Raw genomic sequence first — 20,379 nt, forward strand, 5'->3', positions numbered from 1 at the left:
TTGCAAGATACAGCCATGAAGGCAAAAGAAACAAAAGCAAAAATGAACTGTTGGGACTTAGAAGCTTTTTCACAGCAAAGGATACAGTCAACAAAACTCAAAGACAACCTACAGAATGGGAGAAGATATTTGCAAATGACATATCAGATAAAGGGCTAGTTTCCAAGATCTATAAAGACTTAATGAACTCAACACCAAAGAAACAAACCATCCAATCATGAAATAGGCAAAAGACATGAACAGAAATTTCACCAAGGAATACATAGACATGGCCAACAAGCACATGACAAATGCTCCACATCACTTGCCATCAGGGAAATACAAATCAAAACCACAATGAGATACCACCTCACACCAGTGAGAATGGGGAAAATTAACAAGGCAGGAAACCACAAATGTTGGGAGAGGATGCGGAGAAAAGGGAACCCTCTTGCACTGTTGGTGGGAATGTGAACTGGTGCAGCCACTCTGAAAAACTGTGTGGAGGTTCCTCAAAGAGTTAAAAATAGACCTGCCCTACGACCCAGCAATTGCACTGTTGGGGATTTACCCCAAAGATTCAGATGCAGTGAAACACCGGGACACCTGCACCCCGATGTTTCTAGCAGCCATGTCCACAATAGCCAAACTGTGGAAGGAGCCTCGGTGTCCATCGAATGATGAATGGATAAAGAAGATGTGGTTTATGTATACAATGGAATATTCCTCAGCCATTAGAAACGACAAATACCCACCATTTGCTTCAACGTGGATGGAACTGGAGGGTATTATGCTGAGTGAAGTAAGTCAATTGGAGAAGGACAAACATTATATGGGCTCATTCATTTGGGGAATATAAATAATAGTGAAAGGGAATATAAAGGAAGGGAGAAGAAATGTGTGGGAAGTGTCAGAAGGGGAGACAGAACATGAAGACTCCTAACTCTGGGAAACGAACTAGGGGTGGTGGAAGGGGAGGAGGGCAGGGGGTGGGGGTGAATGGGTGACGGGCACTGAAGGGGGCACTTGATGGGATGAGCACTGGGTGTTATTCTGTATGTTGGCAAATTGAACACCTATAGAAATAAATTTATTATTAAAATTTAAAAAATGATTAGTGATTTCTTCATAAGTGTAGATAATTTAAGAAAAGGAATGATAAACAGAGTTCAGCAGAGTGATCACCTCTGAAAAGGAGTCATAGTAATGGGATTGGAGAGAGGCACAGAAGTTGACACAAATGTCTTAGTATTATTCTAGGCCAGTCCTGTCCAATAGAAATCTAATGCCAGCCACATAATTTAAGATGTTCTCATTAAAAGAGTAAAAAGAAATAAATTAATTTTAGTAGTATACTTCTACGTAGCCCAAAATGTTCAAACTATCATTTCAATATACAATCAAAAACGTTAATGAGGGGATCCCTGGGTGGCTCAGCGGTTTGGCGCCTGCCTTTGGCCCAGGGCACGATCCTGGAGTCCCAGATCGAGTCCCACATCAGGCTCCCTGCGTGGAGCCTGCTTCTCCCTCCTCCTGTGTCTCTGCCTCTTTCTCCCTCTCTTTCTCTCTCTGTCTATCATAAATAAATAAATAAATCTTAAAAAAAATAATAAAGTTGATTTAAAAAAAACATTAATGAGGTATTTTCATATTTTGTGCTGTCTTTATTTTTTTTTTAATTTATTTATGGTAGACACACAGAGGAGAGGCAGAAGCAGGCTCTATGCAGGGAGCCACTGGGCGAAAGGCAGGCATTAAACCACTGAGCCACCCAGGGATCCCCTTTCTGCTGTCTTTAAATCGAGTGTATATTTTACATTTACAGCACGTCTCAGTTTGTATGGTAAATTTTCACTGGACATACTATACTTAAGTCTGTACTTGGATTTCATAAAACTTACAACTGAAAAAAGAAATTCACAAAGCCAAGTTGTCCCAAACATGCTTTTTAAAAAATATATTTTATTTATTTATTCATGACAGACACACAGAGAGAGGCATAGACAGAAGCAGCCTCCCCTAAAGGAGCCTGATTGAGGACTGAGATCCCAGGAGCCCAAGGTGACCGCCTGAGCCAAAGGCAACTGCTCAATTACTAGGTCACCCAGGCACCCCTGCCCCCAAACATACTTATTTTAACAATAACAATGTAGAATCCTCTTTCAAATTTAAATTTTAAATAGAATTGAAAATTCACTTCCTCAAGCTTGTGAGCACATTTGAAGTACTAAATACCACCTGTAGGTAGTGCAATAAAATACAAGTGCAATTGCACCGGACAGTGCAATTCTAGATTTTGAGTGAACTATTCAAGTGTTCGTTGAAATATTGTGCTCCAAAATTTTTATACTTGCATATCTTCTCAAACTCAGTAAGAACACCTGTCCTTTGCACCAGATGGCGACACTTTATCTTCCAAGGCTGTTCAAAACAGCCCAGGGCAAAGGGCAGTTACTGACTCTGTAGGATAATAAGAAAGTTATTTTGGTCTTTGTCCCTAGTTCCTCACACAGCTTCTGAGTCCCTTGGAAGTTCTTGGGGGCCAGGAGCATCTTTTGTTCTAACAAGGCCATGATAGGTTTCCGAGACAGCTTTAGAATGGGACTAGTAGCTGGAAAGACCAAGCCATGGTAAAAAGCCTAGAGTTTTCAGCTCCCACGTCCATCCTGAACCTCCCCAGGAGGGGAGAGGGGTTGGGGATTAGAATCCATCATGGCTCCATGATGAAACCTTTATAAAAAACAAACCATAAATGACAGAATGAGAGCCTCAGAGCTGATGAAGGCATGGAGGTGCTGGGCACGTGGCCGGCTGGCTATGGCATGGAAGCTCCTCATCCCCAGCCCCATGCCTACCTTGCCCTGGGGATCTCTTCCATTGGCTGTTTCTGACTTAAATCTATTTATAAACCAGTAAATGAAAGTCAAATGTGTACCTGAGTCCTATGAGCCATTCTAGTGAATTATCTAATCAGAGGAGGGGGTCTTTGGAACCCCTGATTTGTAGCTGGTCAGTCAGAAGTAAGGGACTTGTAAGTGGTATCTAAAGTGGGTTATAGGGGATCCCGGGGTCGCTCGGCGGTTTGGCGCCTGCCTTCCACCCAGGCCCTGATCCTGGACACCCGGGATAGAGTCCCACCTTGGGCTCACAATGCAGGCAGGTACTGAGAAAATGGTGAAAACTGGCCTGCAATCCCACCAGTAACCCTTGGGAAGGAGGTGGTGTGTGTCCATCCCTCCAGCATGTAGTGCACGCTATTCCCCCATTTCTCCATGCTCTTAATCTGGGACCTCAGAGTACACACATGCAGCAGAGATATTTGCAGAATAAGCTCCGTGGTGGGGGTGGGGGTGGGGTTCCTCTGAGCTCTCCTCCTGCACATTCCTCCACTCCCTCCCTAACTGGAACTCCGGAGCTGGCCGGAGGGAGCCTTCTAGGAGGAAACAACTTCCAAGCTAAGGACTAGGAGATGAGAAAGATGCCACGCGTTCATGAGATCCGGTCGGATCAGGACGTCCTGCAAGCCGCAGAGACGTGGCGTGCAGGTGAGTGGAAGCAGAACCGGCGATAGAGAGAGCACCTGGAGCCATAGGGCACCTGGAGCTGCGGTTGCAGCGACGCTTGAGAGGCACCTGATGCTGCGAGGACACCCGGAGCTCGGGAAGCACCGGCGGTGGAATGTGCGTCCACAGTCCGGGGACTAGCCCCGGAGATCCCCGCGGAGTCTCTTTCTCTGTCTGCTCGACGGCTGGCTGGAGGGTCCGTCCCGGTAGGAGACCACCACCGGGACTCGGGTCCACCCCTGTGGGTACCAAGCCCTCCCTCCGCAGCTGGAGCCCGCCGGCTGGAGCGAGTTCTCCGGGCCGCAGATGTGGGTCAAGGGCAAACAGGGATCACAGGAGGAGAAAAGGGGCCTTACTGGGCGTGAAGAAGGAAAACTGTTGGCAGCGGTGGGATTCGAACCCACGCCCCCGAAGAGACTGGAGCCTTAATCCAGCGCCTTAGACCGCTCGGTCACGCTACCGTTCCTGCCGCCACGGGGCCCCTAGGGGGCCCTAGAGACGGACACCGCCCCGCCCGAGGCCCCGCCCCGGGCCCCGGACCCCGCCCTCGAGACCCCGCCCCGACGGAGCCTCCGCCCCCGACCGCAGCGGCGTCCCGCTCCCGCCCTGCGGGGGGGGCGGGGAACCCCACCGCACACGCGACGGCGGCGTCGCATCCCTATGTCGTCACCGCGCACGCCGGCGGGGGGGCGGAGTCGCCCCCCTACGGCGGCGCGGGCTCCCGTGTCGGGAAGCCTGGGACCTCGAGCGGGTGCCGAGGAGCTCGGTATGGTGGGCGCTCCGGGTCGGATGTACGGTCGATAAAGCTAGCAGCTGCTGTTGCGCTTTGACCCGCTCTTCGTCCTCCGTGGTCCACTGCTGAAGACCGGCCCAGACCCGCTCGTGGACGCGGCAGCTGATGCCCCGGAGCCCCGGACCGTGCCCTGTGCCCTTGAAGCCGGAGCCTGGTGCCCTCCCGCCCACCCCACCGAAGGCTGTGAGGGAGGGCGGACCATTCCCCCTCTTCCCTCCGCCTCCTGCCAGCGACCCGGGATCTGGCTGAGCCTCTCGTCTCCGAGGTCAGCATCTACGGGCATCTCCTCCGTCTCACAGGCCTCCTCCTCCTGTGAAAGCTCCTTAGGAGGTTCAGCCTGGTTCACCTACCAAGTAAGCCGGAAGGCCCCTTTTCAGACCCCTCCCCGGAGCCCCCAGGCTACCACGGAAGCCCTGCTGATTTTGCCTGTCTGTGCCTGCAGAGTGGTGTTTGAGAGAGGCCCGCATAGACTCGGCTATGACCAGATGGCTCTAAGGAACCGACTGGGACTAGCGAAGCCCCTTAGAAGTGTTGGCTGGCACCTTGCTTACAGTTCTGCAGCCGCACGCTGTCCCTGACGATGTTTATCCACCTGTAGAGGAAGAAACCATTCCCGATGGCTGAACCCTGGGTTTTCACACTGGATGACAAGACTCCCTCCCACCAGAGCTAGGAGCTCCCTTACCCCCAGCCAGGGATGGGGCCTCTTGTTATTTTAAGCTGCGGTTGAAAGTAGACATCACCTACAATATAGCATTTTAACCACTTATATATGTGTACAGTTCAGCGGCACTAGGTAGATTCACATCCTGCTCATGGCAACGTGTTGAGTAAGGGATGGATGGGCAGGGCTAGGTAGGGAGACATAGGTAGGGAACTGTGGACTCAGGTTCACAAAACAACGTCCCAAAAAATGTGAGATGTAAGAAAACCAAAAATATGGGAACTAGACCCCCCTGCCCTAGGTGGAAACGATACTTTTTATGACAGTTACCTGTGACCAACAAAGAATAACCAGACCCAAAAGGAAAAGGAAGTCATTAAGGATGATATCACCCATCCTTACTCAAACCACGACATCACAAGAATGATAAGGCCACAGGCTCCCTGGTCAGCTTTGTTTTTTTAAGATTTTATTTATTCATCTGATAGAAAGAATGCACACAAGCAGAGGTGCAGCAGAGGGAGAAGAAGGCTCCCCACTGAGCAGGGAGCTGGAAGCAGGGCTCAATCCCAGGACTCGGGTCAGGACCTGAGCTGAAGGCAGATACTCAACTGACTGAGCCACCCAGGCGCCCCTCCCTGGTCAGTTTTAAATCAAAGACTGTCAGTGGGGGCCACCTAACCGACTTCAGAGGGTCAAACATGCTATACAGCAGCCTTGTCCAGGGGAAGTCCAACAGTGTTGGAAAATTTCTAAGCATAGACACCTCTCCTGTAAAAACTGTTGCTGAGTCTTTCTGCAGGTTCTGAGAGAGATTATTTCCTCCACCAGGAACCGGAGCGTGGCCGCAGCGATGAAAACACCAAATTCTAATCACTAGACTAGCAGGGAAGCTGACCAGCTGGTGTGCGAACAAGCCTACAGGCTGGATGCACCTGGGCCCTGCCCACCAAGCACCTGCAAACCGCTCACCTGGGACCTCGTGGCCCACACCCACCCACAAGCCAGAGTCCCATGGACCCCATCCAGGATGAGGGCAGTGACTGCTCCCAGGACAGGTCTTGGGACACAAGTCTGCGGCTGCCACCTTATGGCCCTCCTGGAGTGGCAAGTATCTGAGAGGAACACTGTCCTCCAATGCATCTTGGTTCTCTCAAAGGGCTCTACGTGGTGTTGAAGTAAATACTCCCTAAGTCGGGAATACAAAGAGCTCAGTGATAAAGCTATCTTTTTTTACGCTAGAGTCTGAGTACTAGGCCAAAGTAGCTCAGTTGGGAGCGCAATGAGCTGAAGACTTCACTAAGACACCTGGTTCAAACCCGGGGCTTGGCAGGAAAGGGCAACCTCTTGGAGCTGAAATAATGAAAACTCTGAATTTGTCTGCAACAAATACAAAAATATTCGTTAAACCTAAAAAAAAAAAAAAAGTTAGGCTTTTGCCGGAAAAAAAAAGGGAAAACACAGGAAATTTGTGTGATAAAAGGATGGTTCCAGGAAAAGAATCCTGGAGAGAACCGTGCAAGAGACAGAGCCCAGCCCAGCGGGCTGAAGGAGAAACACTTCCTTTTTTGTGAGAGGCAGCATCTTTTGGCTCCGGCTCTGCTCCAGACTCACCCTATCTTCCTCCGCATGGAGGTCTTCCAACAACCGGGAGCCCAAGTCAGGAGGCCCAAAGGATTCATGCCTCTTTCTACCGTTCGTTTCTACATCATGACTCCCTTCCCCAGTCTCATTCTCTGCCAAAGGGGGCGGTCCTCCAGGTAGATAGGGGAGAGAGAAGTTCAACATGAGGGATGTTGAGGGAGCAGAAGGCTAGCTGAGGACAAGGCACGAGCTGACACCCTGTGACCTCCCCCCTGCCCCCAGGTCGGGTGTGTGCGACCTTCCTCAGGTGCTCCTGGCTGCCCTATAGCTAAGGGAGGGAAAACACATAGTTGACTTAGAATTCTGCAAGACAGGAGTCTCCCTCTGTTTGCAAATGGCTTAGTGATTTACAAGAACAAAGCATTTTTATGAATAACCTAGCTTCCAGAAAGAAATGTAGATACAGGGATCCCTGGGTGGCGCAGCGGTTTGGCGCCTGCCTTTGGCCCAGGGCACGATCCTGGAGACCCGGGATCGAATCTCACGTCGGGCTCCCGGTGCATGGAGCCTGCTTCTCCCTCTGCCTATGTCTCTGCTCTCTCTCTTCTCTCTCTGTGACTATCATAAATAAATAAAAATTAAAAAAAAAAGAAATGTAGATACAATTAAATGCCCTTATCACCTGCAGCTCATTGAAGATACTTGAAGGGGGGGGGGGGTTGAGGGGAGTGTCCTGTTCCTCCGGGAAGCTCCCAACTGTCTTGTGAATGCCTCGCCAGAGGGAAAACCAACCTTGGCTTAACAATGGCGAGGCCTCCAGAATCTGTAGGTCCTCTTTAGTATATAAAAGTTTTCTTGAAAACCTCCCTCTTCCTTACCTCCCCCAGCTCCCAAGTATATAATCAGCCACCCCCTCACTGTCCAGGGATGCAGCACTTCCTGCCCCCAGGTCCTGTCCCCAGGCTTTAATAAAACCACCATATTGCACCAAACACATCTCAAGAATTTTTCTTGATCACCGGCTCCAGACCTCACTCCACCAAACCTCATCTACATTCCAAAACTCCATCACTATAGTGACATGTTATTCCCCACCTCACATTCCTTCAGCAAATATGTATTGAAGACCAGAGATCCCATGCAGCTCTGAAGAGCAAAAAGGGCAAGGAAAGGTTGCTGGCCTGGAGAGGGGTTCTGGCTGGAGGGCTGCAAGAGGGGGCAGCCAGCACACTGCCCTGGCCTCCCTTAGCCCTCCGCCTACTCCTAATCTGCTGGCTCTGCACACATCCCAGGCTTTGCCTTCCTGCTTCAAGGAAAAGTTTTCCCTCATTTCCAAGACTGATTAACACTCCGTCTGATCTTCTGACCCTCTCCCCATTCCATTCTGCCCCGCGTCTTTGAGCTCTCACCCTTACCTGCCTCTCTTCAAATTACAGAATGCCTAAATCTCCATCTTGAGACAGTGAAGACCCAACACATGTTCTCCCATCTTGCCCTCAGGATTCTTGTCCAGACTTTCCCTCCACCCACCACCAAACTTGCTGGAAGAGCAGCATTTGTCTCGACTTCTTTGCCTCAACAGTGGCTCATTAGCTGAAGTCTGCCTTCCAATCCAGGAGAGTATTACCTCCACTTCCCAACCTTCACATGCCGTGCTTCTTCTTGGTCCTAAAATTAATGGCAGCCCTTCCTTCCTGGAGCAGTCTTCCTTTATTTCTTGGGACTCCACTCCTGCCATTCTGTCCTCTTTCCCTCTTGTAAGGACTCTTTAGAGATGGCTTACTTCTCAGCTCCTGACCTCCATCTTCTTTAAATTAAATTCCTAATTGTTAGACAACTGTAGATTCACATGCAGTTATAAATAATACACAGAGATCTCAACAAGGCATCCTTTACCTAGCTGCTGCAGCGGTGACAAAATATTAGTGCAGTATCTCTCGCAGGATACTGATATTGATAAAATCAAGATAAAAACATTTCCATCACCACAGGGATCCCTCATAATGTAGTTTTGGAATATAAGTGAGGTTTGCTGGAGTGAGGTCCAGAGCTGACGACCAAGAATTCTTGAGACATCTTTGGTGCAAAACAGTGGTTTTATTAAAGCACAGGGACAGAATGGGTGGGCAGAAAGAGCTGCTGCCCCAGGACACTGAGGGGAGGCTGATAATATACTTGGGAGTTGGGGGAGGTAATGAAAAAATGGAAGTTTCCAAATGATTTTTGTATGGTAAAGAGGACCTACTAGAGGCCTTGCCATTGTGAAGCTAAAGTTGTTTTTCCCTCCAGCAAGGCATTAACATTAATATAGTCAGGAGTTTCCTTCCAGAAGTTAGGTTATTGCTAAGAATACTTTTTTTCTTGTAAATCACTAAGACATCTTGTAAACTGAGGGGGACTCCTGTCTATAGGACTAATATCTCTATAAATTAACTATTTGTTTTTCCTTCCCTTAGCTTTAGGGCAGCCAGGAGCACCTAAGGAATGTCACACACATCCCACCTATGGGGGGTCATTTGTGGGGTGTCAGCTCATGCTTTGTCCTCAGCAAGCCTTCTGCTCCCTCATTATTCATTTCTCTGGAATAAATAGGAGCGTAACTGCTCACTGGTATGGTACTTGCGTGTTTAGTTTTTAAAGAAACTGCCAAATTGCCTTCTAGAGTAGCTGTACCAGGTCACATTCCCACCAGCAATGGACACAGCCTCATCAGTATCTGGTGTATCAGTAGTTTTATTTCAGCCATTCTGATAGGTACATAATGACATCTCATTGTGGTTGTAATTTGCCTTTTCTTAGTGGCTAATGATGTTGAAACCTTTATCATTGGCTTATTTGCCATCTATGTATGTTCTTTGGTAAAATATCTCTTTAAGTCCTTTGTCCAATCCAACAAGAACATCTGTGGACAGGTTTTTGTGTAAGAAGTCCCCCCCAAAAATTGAAGTTTGGACCTGTTGCAAATTTGTCTTGGATTATATAGTTGTCCCACAAGGCAATTTTATAAGGCAATATTTACAAAATGTGATACAGTCTCACCGTTCTGGGAAAGGCCCAGGACAGAGTGGAAAAATCCCCAGGATAATAGGCTAGTAACAAAAGCTCCTTCCAGTCTCAAAGGACGGCACCACCCTTTCCTGCATGCAAAACCTAACCAACAAACCTAGGATAGTGTTAAAAAAAAAAAAAAAAAAAAAAAAGGAAAAGAGACCCAAAATGGTGTCACTTATGCTAAGCCCCATGTCATCAACCAAGACTTATGGACAGTTTTGGCTCTTCTAGAAATGGAATCTTAAACCAATCAAGTGGCAATCGCCTGATCAGCACTAGTGAGGTAACCAGCCTGATAGACACCCCACATACCCCCCAACAGAAGTCAGCATTCCCATAGGAGAGGGGCCAGAGGCCTTCCTTCATGGGGATGGAGAGGGCTCCGGTTGATGAAGTTTTGGAATTAGGTGAGGTTTGGTGGGGTGAGGTCCAAAGCCAAGGATCAAGAAAGAATTCTTGAGACGTCTTTGGTGCAAAATGGTGGTTTAATTAAAGCACAGGGACAGGACCCGAGGGCAGGAAGAGCTGCTGCCCTGGGGCCTGGGAGGGGAGGCTGATTACATACCTGGGAGTTGGGAGGGGTTTGAGGAGAGCGTGCTCTTTAAGGAATTTTGGAAGCAAGGTTCCCAGGACCTTGAGGGGGCTAGCTTTGGTGGGAAAAGGTCACTTGTTACCCTCTAATAAAACCTGAGTCATGAGACCCTTCAGATGGATATAGGTGGGCCATGCGCTTGGGGGATGATCACCAACATATATCTTGGGGGTTTAGAGATAAAGGAAATTTCTGAAGGAATTTGTATATGTTGGAGTAGACTTCCAGCCTCCTGGGGGTCGGGCTAAGATGGGCTTTCTCCCTTAGCAAAGTATGAACATTGAGGCAGGTGAGTCCATAAAGGAATGTCCCTTTGCCTGTTTCAAGTACTTGTCAATGTGCAGCCCCAGGCTCCTGCCTTGTCCTCAGCTAGCCCTGTGTTTCCCCATCACTGTGACAGATTGACTCTCTGGTGCAGGTCAGAAAACCCCCCCACTGGCTGGTTAAGAGTTTCATTTCGAGGGGGAGAGGGGATTGAAACGGCAGTCAGGTTAGGTATTCAGCCCAGGTTCGGGGATGTGGCCTAAATGACACCCTTTGGGGACCTGTGGCTTTCTTTTTCATGAGAATAAATGTATATTTGGCGTGTGTTGTGTTCCAGGCACAGAGGCCCAATAGCCCTTGGAATTTCCTGAGTGAGGAGAACCACAAAAGGTGTCTTTTGTTATGTTAATTAAGTGAATTTTGGAAAGTCTCTAGGTCCCCTGAGGAGGAGACAGGTTGCCAGGGAAGCCAAACTTGAAAATCACTAGCTATTAGTTTAACCAGAGTTGAGTACAAAGAGAATCAAAGGTGCAGGGCTGAGAGGAGACTTACTTTGTGTAAGAGCCAGTCTCTGAAGACTGAGCAGAATGTAACGTGTCTGTCAGTGATCACCCTGTTGGGCTGACCTCATGGAATGTCATTGAAGTGACCCTATGACAATTCTGTCAGAGTGGGCAGTGAGGCTCCAACGAGATACCCAGAGACCAGAGAACAAAAGGCCGTGGCCCACAGTGGGGAAGCTCCATGTCTATCCTGGCAGCACTCCAAAACAACGCCACAAGAAACTGGATTAAACCAGATAGGCTCAAGGTGGCTGACAAAATAGGCCATAGTTCACATTATTCCTTCATTATACTCCATTAACATACTAAAATCTCCCCCCTGAGCCATTACAAGAAACCCCTAACCAAATAAGGGGGAGGGGGCAATGTTCATAGCAGCAATGTCCACAATAACCAAACTGTGGAAGGAGCCACAATGTCCTTCAACAGATGAATGGATAAAGAAGATGTGATCTATGTATACAATGGAATATTACTCAGCCATTAGAAACGACAAATACCCACCATTTGCTTTGAGGTGGATGGAACTGGAGGGTATTATGCTGAGTGAAGTAAGTCAATCAGAGGAGGACAATCATTATATGGTTTCACTTATACGGGGAATATAAGAAATAGCAAAAGGGATTATAAGGGAAAGGAGGGGACCTGAGTGGGAAAAATTAGAGGGAGACAACCATGAGAAATTCCTAACTCTGGGAAAAAACAAAGGGTTGTGGAAGGGGAGGTGGGTGGGGGGTTGGGGTAATTGGGTGATGGGCACTGAGGAGGGCACTTGATGGGATGAGCACTGGGTGTTATACTATATGTTGGCAAATTGAATTTAAATTTTAAAAATGTAAAAAACAAACAAATAAGGGGAGCGGAAGCATGTAACCAGCAAAAAAGCATGTAATCTTGTTTCCAAGAAATCTGCCTGAAGTCATAATTATTCTGCCCCCTGGTTAATAGCCATCAATGAAAGATAGGAGCTGAAACTCCAGGGCGGGCGGCTCTGTCCACCTTGAGCTGACCTGCTCTCACATCTCGAGAGGATACTTTGGCTCTAATAAACTTTCCTGCTTGAACCCATCATCCACTGCCCTATGTCTGTCTTTGAATTCTTTCTGGTGAGGAGACCAATTCTTTTTGGTGACATCTTTGGGCCGGATTGGGTTGAGACCCCAGGGCCCAGGGTCTCCCCAGTCCATCTCGCAACAGTTCCAGGCTAGAGTCATGAGAACCTTGGCAGCTTCTAACTTGGTTTCTTGGAATGCTCGATCTTGGGCAGCTCTGTCTGAGAACCCAGTGACCAGACTGAGAAAACCAAAGCACATGGAGAGGCCCTGGCTTGGCACCCTTGGCCCACGGCTGGGGCTAAGCTCCTAGCAGACCCCACACATCTGCCACCAATGCCCATCATGTGAGTGTGTCCTCTGAGACATCCTAGCCCAGGCAGGCCCTCGAGGGTTGGGGTCCTTGCTGACACCACAGGAAACGGAATTGCCCACACCAGCCTGCAGAATCAAGAAAGTTATTAACGCTACTTTTTAACAATCATAGCACATCACTACAAACATCGGTTTGAAATGACACAGACTGGCATCCCTGGGTGGCACAGTGGTTTAGTGTCTGCCTTCGGCCCTGGGCATGATCCTGGAGTCCTGAGATAGAGTCCCACATTGGGCTCCCTGCATGGAGCCTGCTTCTCCCTCTGCCTGTGTCTCTGCCTCTCTCTCTCTCTCTCTCATGAATAAATAAATAAAATCTTAAAAAAAAAAAAAAAAGAACACAGATGTATTAGTTTATTGTTCTGTAGGTCTAAAGCCTAGTGTTGTCTCACCATGCTGAAATCATGGCATTGGCAGCCTGCATTCCTTTCTGGGAAGCTTTAGGAACCCACGTCTTTGTTTTCTTATGGCTGTAAGCTAGCAGGAGCCTTGGCTCAACATGGGTGCCAGGCCTTCTGAAATCCTGCCTCTCTGACCTAGTCTCCGCTTCCCGCTGCCACTTTCATGGACTCTTGTGATTGGGATCACCTCCCCGTCTCAAGGTCCTTAACCTTAATCACGTCTACAAAGTCCCTTTTACCATATAAAATTCACAGTTTCCAGGAATGAGCAGTGTCTCTGGCATTATTTTGCCCACCTCAAGCCACTATGCTCTGGGACGCTGTTACATTTTAGTAGGTCATACAACACATTGTGAGCTGTATCCTGACAGTGCTGAAGACTCTGAGCTTTACCTTGAAGACCACGGGGAATCAGAAAAGGAGGTCAGTGTAGTTGGTATCTTTGCAAGCTTGTCCTGCCCCTGCTGTGCAAGTGGGGCCACAGCTAGCACACGGGGGCCATTATGCAAATTAGGTAATAACGACCCACTTTGGTGCATGAATTACAGAAAGGTGGCTGTCAGGGCTCAGGCCCTTGACAACCCTATTCACCTGATCCACACGTTCTTGCAGGGCACCTCATGGGACAGGCCTGTGTAGAGAAGTAGCATAAAACAAGGAGGAATAGAAGCCAAGAAACCAGTTTGAAGGCTGTAGACAGGACAGAGGAAAGACACTGGGGACAGGAGGTGGAAGAGGATAATTATCTCCAGTTAAACAGTGGTAGTGATCCACAGCAGGATAAAGAAAATGCATTCAGGAAGTACAGAACACGGAGAATTCACAGTAGCTGGTAGGAAAGACAGAGCAGGGGGCTGAAAAGAACAGGAGCATGAGGGTGCCATTCACCCACCATCACAGGAGCCAGTCTTTTCTCGGGTGATGCTTTTCTTACGAAGACATGAAATTTGAAAACTAGGGATAAAACACTGCAAAAGACAGGCCTGACTCTGGTGCCTTACCACAGTCATCCATGCAGAGGGTGAAAGGCTGCTGCACACTGGCACCTGGCATCCCCCAGCTCAATGACATGTGGTCTGGAGGGGAATGATGAGGATGTGTTGCTGGAAATCATATACTTTACAGACTCAAAAACTGGCTCAAAATTGAGAGGGCTCAGCAGGTAAGGACAGGGTAGGAGACTAAGAAGAAGAAGGAGAAGAAAAAAAAGGATAAGGAGATGGTAACAGGAAAATATTTCAGGATAAAATCTAGGCTGGTCTTCTTGTCAAAAGGAAAGAAATCTTAACGCTTTCCTTAATCTGAGAACTGTGGTTTCTTCCTGCTTAAAAACCACAGTTTCAGTAAACTTGCCCAAATTACTATCAGGAGCCAGCTTCTAGTACTTCTTACCCTCTCTAGATATACATAAAACTTGTGAGAAAAAATCCTACCCATGGTGTCTTCCTCTCCCTCTCCTACAGAGGAGACAACCATAGAGCTCCCCAAATCTTTTTTTTTGAGCTCCCCAAATCTTGTTGAACAAATGGGGTCCAGGTATGCAAGTGGGATGTGGGTTCCCTCAGCCCTCCTATCATCCCACCCCATCTCCCCCTAGGCTTTTCATTTCTAAAGATTGTTCTCTTTCCTTTTCTACCCTGGTGTTTCTTAAACTTGCTCTAGTGGGATCTATAATTAGAAATAGCATTCACATCACAACCCTTACTTACTTGTGATGCATGCTGACATTTTGTATTTTCTTCCCTTTCACCTAAATTGAAATTCTAGTTGGGATCCACTAAAGTGATCTCACAACCCATAAAAGCGTTACAAGCTGCAATTTGAAAAACATACCACCTTGATGTGGGAACAAAGGGCTAGCTGAGAAGAAAGCACATTGACAAGCCCTTGAAACAGGCAGAGGGATATTCCTCTATGGACTCAACTGCCTCGATGTTCATACTTTGCTAAGGGCAGAAGGCAATCTCAGCCCGACCCTCAGGAGCCTGTAAGTCTACTTTAACATATAAAAATTCCTTTAGAAATTTTCTTTATCTCTAAACCCCCAAGATACATGTTGGCGATCATCCCCAAGCACACTGCCAACCGATACCCATCTGAAGGGTCTCATGACTCAGGTTTTATTAGACGGTGATAAGTGACCTTTCCCCAACAATAGCTAGCCCCCTCAAGGTCCTGGGAACCTTGCTTCCAAAATTCTTTAGAGAGCAAGCTCTCCTCAAACCCCTCCCAACTCCCAGGTATATAATCAGCCTCCCCTCCCAGGCCCCAGGGCAGCAGCTCTTCCTGCCCTCGGGTCCTGTCCCTGTGCTTTAATTAAACCACCATTTTGCACCAAAGACATCTCAAGAATTCTTTCTTGGCCATGGGCTCTGGACCAAACCTATATTCCAAAACTTCATCACCTTTGACCTTACATTTAAACTTCCAGTACCAGGGATCCCTGGGTGGCACAGCAGTTTAGTGCCTGCCTTTGGCCCAGGGTGCGATCCTGGAGACCTGGGATTGAATCCCACGTTGGGCTCCCGGTGCATGGAGCCTGCTTCTGTTTCTGCCTCTCTCTCTCTCTCTCTCTCTCTCTCTCTTTCTGTGTGACTATCATAAATAAATAAAAATTAAAAAAAAAAAAGCTTCCAGTACCAACTCAAGATGTAAATTTCAATCATATCTTATACTAACCACTTCTTGTCTTTTAAGCTCTTCTTCTCTTGTCTTCTGGTAAATTATTGAATGCATCTCCTTCCTCCTCACGTCTTTACCTCCTTACTTATGCAGCCTAGGTTTCGTGGGTAATTCCCAGCATTACCAACTAGGATAGCCTTCATTGTCCTCTGGTCAAACCAAACATGCCACCACTTTCTCCAAAAACTGAATGTCTGCAGGGTAGAGATACCCCTAAGTGTGCCCCTCTCTTTAGCCCATTCTTAACCAAACTTCAGCCTCCACTCCAAGGAAACCCCTGTTGAGTCCCAGTGGACTCCATCTTGAGGCACTTGGTGGTAAATCCTCAGCCTTTGCTTGGGTCGGCTTCTCAGGAGCATTTTGCCAGTTGGTATTTCCTCTTTATGGAAACACATTCTTCATTGGCCTCTGGAACACCACACCCTCTTGGTTTTCCTTCTACTTCAATGTAGTTCCTTCTTTATTTCCTCCTCTCCCAACCTCTGAATTTTTTAGTTCTCCAGGGCTCTGAGCTGAACCTTACATATTCTACATGTGCACTCTGCCTGCCTGAGTTCACCAGGTCATGTGACTATAAGTATCCTCTACACCCTGATGATTCCCATAACCATCCCCAACCCCCTTTCCCACTGAGCACAGTCAGGGATGGGACTGACATCCCCACAGAAGGTACACAGGTACACAGATGCCTTGATCTCTCTAGCCTACAGATCTGCTCCTGCTGCAGTTCTCCTCATCTTTTTTTTTTTTAAGACTTTATTTATTCATGAGAAACAGAGAGAGAGAGGCAGAGACACAGGCAGAGAGAGAAGTAGGCTCCCTGCAAGGAGCCCAATACAGGGACTCCATCCCCAGACCAGGATCACACCCTGAGCCAAAGGTAGATGCTCAACCATTGAGCCACCCAGGCATCGCTCCGGTTCGCCTCATCTTGATTAAAGCACAGCAGTAACTTGAACTTGTGAAAGAAAACTTGGATTTTTAAAATTTTTTTTTACTTTTTATTTATTTATGATAGTCACACACAGAGAGACAGAAAGAGAAAGAAGCAGAGACATAGGCAGAAGGAGAAGCAGGCTCCATGCACTGGGAGCCCAACGTGGGATTCGATCCCGGGTCTCCAGGATCACACCCTGGGCCTAAGGCAGGCACCAAACCGCTGTGCCACCCAGGGATCCCAAAAACTTGGATTTTAAGTAAGTTATACTTTTAGTAAAGAAACTAAGGGAGTCCTGTTTCACTTAACTGCTTGGCTGCCCTTTCCTGTGAACACTGTTTTTCCTTTCTTCTGAAACAGTCTTGTTTCCACCAAAAATGAGTCTTTCCTGTATGTGTATATATAAGCTTTTGTCACAATTTACATGACATACCATCAAACAACGCTGGAGAAAGAGCATATCAATGTCTGGTTTACCGTGGTCCTTTTCACTATTTTCATCCTCAAAGTGTTTCCAAATTAGAGAAAGACATTCTTTTTATCCCACTGGAAGTAAAGATTTTACAGGAGAGCAATGTTTTAACATTTTTTCCTATGGCCCACAACGATGCTAACTAGCTAGGTGTTTTGGAGGCACACGCCTAAGAAAGCCATCTCCTTCCATTTCTCTAAAGCCAGAAACTTCTTTAAGTGCTTCCGCACATTTTGAAGAAAGTAAACAGTGACCATAAGGCTTGATAAACTATGACAGCCTCAATATCATAGTAAATTACAACATTTTTTAGCAGTGTTGCAGACAAGTTGTGTAGAACATTCACCAGATAATATCTTTTCATTTTCTTTGGTAAAAAAGCTTATAGGCTAAATGGAAATTTGCCAAAATTTACATTTGCACCTTCTGCCAAGCATGCAGATGTCTGAGCAAGGTCCATTTTGTATTTAATCACTAGAAATCACTAGTTTTATGTATCTGGAAGTTTTAATTAAATCTACATACTGATCAGGAAGAAGGTTTTCCATGCTATGCTTCAAATAATAGTACATAGGAGCTGGGGGAAATTTGTTCTTGTTGCTGTGTCTTGACACACGACTCACTTTGGTGCCATATTGTAGAGAGTGAGTTCATCTGTTGGAATCAGCTCCATTGTGCAAGAGGCCAATACACAGCATAGAAATGTCCCGTCTTGAATGTCCTCGCCTTGCAATTTCTGAATCAGGAAATAGAGCAATCAATAAGATAATGCATGTGTTTCTTGTAGTATTAGACCCAATGGTATTTTCAAATGAGTGTTGGTGTGGGAGGTGAAAAAAAATCTTTGATTCAACAGGTCATGGGATTTGCAGATTTAGGTTCCCTATACAAGTGCATGCCTCCTCTGTCATGTAGAGTTCCAAATTCTCTTCTGGGTACTCCGTAGTACCCTCTCTTTTGGTTACCTCCCACACCCAGGTGCACCTGTCTTTCCTTTTGTCCTTGAAGTGACAGTCATTTCTACTTTTTCTGTGATGTCTGGGTCAGGCTGGCGTGCCTATGGTAATCATTCTCATTTTCGTTATTCAAACTCTTAGAAAATATGGTCGCGCTGTTCCCAAGGTTAAAAATTCGCCCAGCATCGGAATTCCCACGTCACAGGGATGAAAGCACATCTCAGGGAAAAGAGTGCTGTAATAGGGCGGTTCGGTGACGGGAGCTACCCTTGCGGTGAGCACTGCAACGTGTATGCAGGCAGCCGTCCATAGCTACGGTGGACACCTAACTAATGTGCCATCGTGTATCAACCACATGGCAATGGGAAGTAATTGAACCAGCACTATTTGAACTCAAAGCACGCGAGCTCACCTACAGGCAGCATCACGCTGCTGCCGAATCGCTTACCTCGCTGAGCGAAGTCACCGAGGGACGCAGCCCGGAGTGCGCGCCTCTTTGAACCACAGGCCGCAGCTCGCGGGACCCGAAAGAGGGCGGCACTGCAGGTGCAGAGGAGGGACGTCGTGGGACAGAGGCCCTGATGTCAACGCAGCGGTGGCTCCAACCCCGGGGCGGCTGTGCAAGACCGCAAGGGCGCGCCGGCCCTGAGCTCCCAACCACCTGTGGCGCGGGGAGGGGTATCCAGCAGGCAGCCCCGGCGCGGAGGCCCGGACGCCCGGACACCCGGGCACACCCTCCTGCGCAGTCCCGTCCTATCCCGCACACCCGCCCGGGCGCTCGCACGCCCGCAGGTGCGCTCCGGGCGCCGCACCCTCTGCACCGAGCGTGCAGCGGGCCCGAAGGCCGAAGGGAGTCTCCCGGGTCGGACCTCCGCGGCCCCCAACGCAGGCTGTCTCCTGAGAAGGACGGCAGCAGGAGGGACTCGGCCGCGGGCCGAAGATCGTCCGCTGAGGGAAAAGCAGAGCCTCGGGGCAGGCAACCCGCGCCGACTCACTGCTGGTAAGCGTGCGCGTTCCCAGGAGGATAAAGCGAGGAAACGTCCTCCTCGTGCCGGGGCGGGGTCGTCAACTTGGACGCAGGGGAGCCGAGGCCGTCGCATCAACGCCGACTTTCTCCATCGGCCTCGGGGTCAAGCTGTTGCAGGAGAGCATCTCATTTCTGAAGTTAGAGGAAGGGAACCTGGGGAAGAACTAAATTGGAGCAAAGTAAAATCCGCAGTGAATACTTTGCGCTGAGGGCGTCTGCGACACCTGCCTCCTTAGCGCAGTAGGCAGCGCGTCAGTCTCATAATCTGAAGGTCCTGAGTTCGAACCTCAGAGGGGGCAGTTCCGTTTTGAGCTTTTCCTGGGTCGGGAAACTACAGCTTTCCTGCCCTTTTGGGCCCGACGTTATTCTGTCAAAGAGGTTAAGTCTCAACTTTCTCCCACCTGATCAGTAGATAAGTACATATGGATGTTCTTCTTTACTTCTATGTGTGCAATGACGTATCTTCGTCTCTTTCCAATGAACAAGCTCCTTTGTCCAAGTTCCTCTGATTTCTAGTCCTCCTTAGAACACTACCCTTCTATTGATGCAACTTAGTTCTTTTTTAAAAATATTTTATTGTATTTAAATTCAATTTGCCAACATCTAGTATAACATACAGTGCTCAAGTGCAGCTTACTTTATTGAAAAAAATGAATGGACAGATAAATGAAATCTGACATTCAATTTTCTCAGCAGGTCTTGTGGCTTCCTCTTCTCACATATAGGGTATCTTCTTGCGCTAGATTCTCTGTATAATCTGGTCCTAACCAGACCAGATTGCTCTAGACTCTCTGTATAATCTGGTCCCATCTGTACATTTAGGGTATCTTCTTACACTGGACTCTCTGTATAATCTGGTTCTTTAGGGAATGCCTCATCCTTATGGGAGCCCTGGCTATTCAGGATCTGTTCCTCTCCTATGTAGAAACTATGTTTTAATTCACCCCAGAGTTTTTTAGGCTTGAAGGACTGACACACAGTAACCAGATGTCAGAGACGTTCCAAGCCAGAACCTGAATATATCATAACCATATTCATGCTTGATGAGTACATTCTCACCTATGTAAAATAAACTCTACCATGGAAATCAAATCTCTGCACCTGTAATAAGAGTAGTGGAAGTAATAAAATATCAATGAGGGCAGCCTGGGTGGCTCAGCGGTTTAGCGCTGCCTGGATCCAGGATCCTGGAGTCCTGGGATCAAGTCCCATGTCAGGCTTCCTGCATGGAACCTGCTTCTCCCTCTGCCTGTGTCTCTGCCTCTCGCCCTCGCGCGCTCTCTCTCTCTCTCATGAATAAATAAAATAAAATATCAATGACTATGATATGCAGCAACCATGGTCTGGAGCATTCACCACCGAAAACAAAACCAAGATGATTGATTGATTTTAAAGATTTTATTTATTTATTCATAAGAGACACA

General features: G+C 47.8%; 2 non-coding genes across 2 annotated transcripts; one reads left to right on the plus strand and one right to left on the minus strand.

The window, feature by feature from the left end:
• Positions 1 to 3,921: 3,921 nt before the first annotated feature.
• TRNAL-AAG (transfer RNA leucine (anticodon AAG)) lies at positions 3,922 to 4,003 on the minus strand. Its single transcript has one exon. It is a non-coding gene; the product is annotated as a tRNA-Leu (tRNA).
• Positions 4,004 to 19,181: 15,178 nt separating this feature from the next.
• TRNAM-CAU (transfer RNA methionine (anticodon CAU)) lies at positions 19,182 to 19,254 on the plus strand. The gene has a single exon. It is a non-coding gene; the product is annotated as a tRNA-Met (tRNA).
• The last annotated feature ends 1,125 nt before the right edge of the window (positions 19,255 to 20,379 follow it).

This window comes from Nyctereutes procyonoides, unplaced genomic scaffold (genome assembly GCF_905146905.1).
Source record: "Nyctereutes procyonoides isolate TBG_1078 unplaced genomic scaffold, NYPRO_anot_genome, whole genome shotgun sequence".
NCBI lineage: Eukaryota > Metazoa > Chordata > Mammalia > Carnivora > Canidae > Nyctereutes > Nyctereutes procyonoides.